Raw genomic sequence first — 5,352 nt, 5'->3', positions numbered from 1 at the left:
CTAGACCCTGCTCAGAGGGGCTTGGCCAGGGACATGATGTTGCAGAACTACAGGACCCTGCTCTTTCCAGGTGAGGGTAATGTCTTTCCAGAAATCGATATCTCTATTAAATGTGTGATCAAGGAATTATCATCAAACAGAATATTAACAAAGGAGAAATAGTCCAAACATTGATAATGGAGAGACACAAAATTATGACATCAAGGATTTTTATTTCAGGAAAGTCCAGTAAAATATGTATGAGTTTGAGTCAGTGTGGATATGATGAAACAAGTTACAAAGGTGTGAGTACATCCCATAAGAAAAATCATAATGGAAAAAAGAAAAATCATAATTGAAAAAAGAAAAAGAAAAATCATAATGGTAGAAAAGATCAATAGTGTAACAAACCCTGAAATAATTTTCCTCTAAATCAGAGTGCTTCATTAAGGAAAAATACTTATCAACATTACAAATATAAGTCACATAAAAAGGATTTGTTAAAGCTAAAAAATAATGCAGGAAACAAGTACCAGTTTATAAAATGTTCTGAAAATAGGGCCTGGTTGCTCAGTGGTTAAAGCCTCAGCCCATGCTCCCAAAGGGTCACGGGTTTGATTCCCAGCCAAGGGCACAAACCTGAGTTATAGGTTCAATCTCCAGCACCAGTCGGGGCGCATGCGGGAGGCAACCAATCGATGTTTTTTTTTCTCTTTCTCTTCAAACTGAAGAGAAAATTTATGAAAGTAATCAAGTTGAGAAGTTTATTAACAATAGTTGTTCTGCTTCACCACTTCAAAAAAATTCCTCCTAGTGTCAACATCAACATTTGTAATAAATTGGGGAATTTTTTATACATCCTTATTACTTAGCATCAGAACATGCATTTTAGTGAAAAATCTTACAAATGTAATGTTTATGGGAAGGCTATTTTTTTAAAGTACAATTTTTTTAAAGTACATTTATTTCCCCCCCAGAGAACTTTTCTTCAGTCCTTAAGGACTTAGCTCCTTACATGGGCTGTGGTGGAGGTTGTGGGGCAGCACCCGCAGGTCTAAATCGAAGTGGGGGTGTTCGGTCCTTCCAGGCTTCATGAGAATAATTCCTGACTACCTTGCTGTGAATGGCACAGCTCACACAGTAATGTAGTTTCACTTACAGCTTGGGAAGCACATAGGCGTCGAAGACACTCGCTTTGGAGATGTCCCTAACAGCTGCAATCTCTGCTGTGTTTCAAATGACAAACTTCTTAAGGGCCTTGTTTTTGGGCACGCATTGGGTGGAATTGGTGCAACAAATAGGCTGAACATGGCCTCAGCTTTTTTTGGCATGACTGTTATTCCTTCTTTTCTTGGTCATCTTGGAAATGAGGACCCACAAGCTATGGGAAAGCTTTTGGAGAAGCTCAAACCTGACTAGTCATCAGAGAATTTATTCCTGGCAGACATCTTATGAATGTAATGAGTGTAGGAAAGTTTTCACCCAATTTGCAAACCTTACTAGATATCGGAGCATCCATACCAGAGAGAAACCATATAAATGTAATTTATATGGCAAAGGCTATAGTAAAAATTCAAATATGACAAGTCATCAGAAATTCAAACTATTGAGAAAACTAATGAGTGGGCAAAGCCTCTTCTGAGCATTCAAGCCTTGTGGAACATAAGAGAATCCATACTGGAGAGAAACCTTATAAATATAATGTGTGTGGAAAATTTTTTAGAGGAAGCTGAAATCTCACTAATCATCAGAAAATTCATTCTGTGCAGGGACCTTATATATGTAATGAGTGTGACAAATCTTTTCATTGCAACTCACACCACACTAGACACTACAGAATTCATACTGGAGAGAACCCATATAAATGTAATGTATGTAGCAAGTGGATGGTAGTGGAGAGAAATCTCACAAATGTGATGTGTATGGCAAAGCCTTTCAAGTGTGTTCAGTTCTTAGTCGACAACAAATAATCAATACTGAACAGAATCTGTAAAAGTCCTCTATTTGTCAAAGCCTCTAAACAGGCTCATACTTAACTTAATATCAGAATATACATCTTTGAAAGAAAATACGAATATATAATGGGTACCGCAAGCTTTTATCCAAAACCAGGCCTAATGTAATGTTAAAATGCCTACTGGAGAGAAAACTTACTAATGTAAGGAATATGTTAAGCTTTTATCAAATGTTGATACCTTTGGGGTCATGAGAGATTTCATACTGGGAGAAAACATACTAATGCAGTGATGGCGAACCTATGACACGCGTGTCAGAGGTGACACGCGAACTCATTTTTTGGGTTGATTTTTCTGTTAAATGGCATTTAAATATATAAAATAAATATCAAAAATATAAGACTTTTTTTTACTATGGTTGCAAATATAAAAAAATTTCTATATGTGACATGGCACCAGAGTTAAGTTAGGGTTTTTCAAAATGCTGACACGCCGAGCTCAAAAGGTTCACCATCGCTGTACTAATGTATCAAATGTGGCAAGGCCAAGTGATAAATTGTTGATAAATTGTTTCTCACAACAGACTACCCTTCAAATAATTCACACTAGAGAAAATCTAATGCTCTCAGTTCTCAAAGACTATTCAAGTTAAATTCGGCATTGTCATTAAAATAAAAATCATGAAACGTATAATGGCTTTCAGAGTTGCAAGGATACTATGGAAAGGCCCCATTACTTTTGTTTTATTAAATTTTCATTTAATAGTTTGAAGTTTCTTTAAATAGCTACATTGCTATTTGATAATTTTCAACCTGAGATTTTATGACTTTATTACAGTTCTTTCATGTCACCATAAAAGCACTTGGGGAGGGTTTACTAAGATGAAAGGACATACTTTATCAGGTGAGGTTCATTGATGTCCAAAGTTTTCTGGAAGAATAAAAACACTGAATTTGTGCCCTAGTCGGCTTGGCTCAGTGGATAGAGCGTCAGCCTGTGGACTCAAGGACCCTGGGTTCGATTCCGGTCAAGGGCATATGCCTTGGTTGCGGGCTCGACCCCCAGTAGGGGGAGTGCAAGAGGCAGCCAATCAATGATTCTCTCTCATCGTTGATACTTCTATCTTTCTTTCCCTCTCCTTTCCTGTCTAAAATCAATAAAAAAAACAACAACACTGAATTTGTGATAGAATACACTATAAATTTGAATGAGAACATGATAGGAGACTGTTAGTACTCAAATAATAAAAAATTAAGTTCAAATTTTTTAATTAAAATTTGTTTATTGATTTCAGAGTGAAGAAGGTACAGGGAGAGAGGTATAGAAACATCAATGATGACAGAGAACCAGAGATCAGCTGCCTCCTGCACATGTTCTACTGTGGATCAGCCCCGCAATCCAGACATGTGCCCTAACCAGGAATCAAACCACAACCTCCTTGTTCATGGGTTAACATTCAACCACTGAGCCACACCAGCCGGGCTAAGTCAGACTTTAAAAAAAAATTATTGCCGAAACCGGTTTGGCTCAGTGGATAGAGCGTCGGCCTGCGGACTGAAAGGTCCCGGGTTCGATTCCGGTCAAGGGCATGTACCTGGGTGGTGGGCACATCCCCAGTAGGAGATGTGCAGGAGGCAGCTGATCGATGTTTCTCTCTCATCGATGTTTCTAGCTTTCTATCTCTCTCCCTTCCTCTCTGTGAAAAATCAATAAAATATATTTAAAAAAAAAAAAAAAATTATTAACCAATGTTACCCCAATAAATTAAATGAAAAAAATAAAAGAAAAAACAGTACCAAGGGAGAAACAAAGGCATGAAACATCATTCAAGTTATTTATTGAACGTTTACTATATGCAGAGTATTGTTTTAGTTGCTGGGTATAGAGGGCATCCAAAGAGGGTATATAGAAAAGGGTCTCTGATGACACCATTTAAAAAAGGTAAACAGAAAAGGAGACTAAAGAGCAGCTAAAAAGAAGAAAAATTAGGAAAAAGTAGTGGCCAAGAAGCCAACGGAGTTTTTAAAAGGGAGAGAACAATAGTGTCAAATGCTGAAAAGAAGTCAAGAACTGAATTATCCATTGGATTTAGCAATATGTAGTTAGCTGATGGCTCTAGTAAGAGTAATTTCAATGGAATGTTGAGGGCAGAATCAAGACTACAATGACTAAGGAGTGATTTGAAAGCAGAGAAAACAAATGGGGCTTGACTACCAAGGAAATTAGAGAGCAGAAGACAGATTCAAGGGAGAATATTAATATAGGAGACTCTAGCATTATTATATGCTAAATGACTTAGAGATGAGACACTGAAGATAGAGAGGGACAGATAATGGAACAGGTCTCAAAGGAGTTAACACCTTTCGTACCGCTCACGAGTTTTCTCGTTTTTCACGCGCCATCTGTTATGAACCTTAGATATCAACACACTGTCTTGTCCACATTGAATGAAGCGATCTCATTGGTGGAAACCGTGCAGGTCAATCTACAAAAAACTATATAATTGCACAAACCCATAAAGCATTGCAGTTACATTGTATTTTGGTCATTCGAATAGTCTTCGTCTTCAAGTTCCTGGCACTTTTTAAAATGCCCTCTCTCAGAAAAAGGAAGGAAACCAAAGAAACTGATACACTTCCTTTCGTGTTGTTCCATTCAAAGGAAAACGATGAAATGGACAAAAAAAAGTAGTGCTGTGCCTTATAAACTGTGGACTTTTCAATTCATTTAGAGTGTACAACGTCCTCAATCCACAAGCAAAAATGAAGTATAAACAGTTTCTGCTATCGGTGGCGAGAGACTGGATAACGGATGACAATAATGAAGGCTCTCTGGAGCCAGAGACAAATCTGTCCAGCCCTTCCCCTGGGGGTGCAAGGAGAGCACCTCGCAAAGATCCACCCAAAAGGTTGTCAGGTGATATGAAGCAGCATGAACCTACGTGTATTCCAGCGAGTGGAAAGAAAAAATTTCCTACGAGAGCCTGCAGCATTTGTGCCACCCGTGGAAAAAGGAGCGAATCTAGATACTTATGTAAATTTTGTTTGGTCCCTCTTCATAGAGGAAAATGTTTTACGCAGCACCATACGTTAAAAAAGTACTAGGAACTTTGTTTAATTGTTTTTGTAAATAAAAATGTTATAATTATTGAAAAACAACACCTAAAGTGCATTATGATGATTTAAATAGCGTGCAGTTTGTCCAAAAACGTGCGGTCCCTGGCGTATGTCTTAGAGATTTCTATGCGGTACGAAAGGTGTTAAGATGGGACGAGACTCACTGACTTGCTCATTCATCTATACATTTATAGTGTTGACCAGAAGACAGACACTCTGAGACAGTTGAGGATGATGATGGTAGAGGTGACTAAGGAAGCTTAGAGCTCTCCTGTAAGCTTCAATTTCTCCAGTGTCAAGAG

General features: G+C 38.0%; 1 pseudogene; it reads right to left on the bottom strand.

Annotated features, from left to right (window-relative positions):
• Positions 1-249: 249 nt before the first annotated feature.
• Positions 250-3,438, bottom strand: LOC118652164 (annotated as a pseudogene).
• Positions 3,439-5,352: the final 1,914 nt, after the last annotated feature.

Source organism: Myotis myotis, unplaced genomic scaffold, assembly GCF_014108235.1.
Source record: "Myotis myotis isolate mMyoMyo1 unplaced genomic scaffold, mMyoMyo1.p scaffold_m19_p_3, whole genome shotgun sequence".
In the NCBI taxonomy this organism is placed as follows: domain Eukaryota; kingdom Metazoa; phylum Chordata; class Mammalia; order Chiroptera; family Vespertilionidae; genus Myotis; species Myotis myotis.
This window is presented reverse-complemented; position numbering and strand designations above follow the sequence as displayed.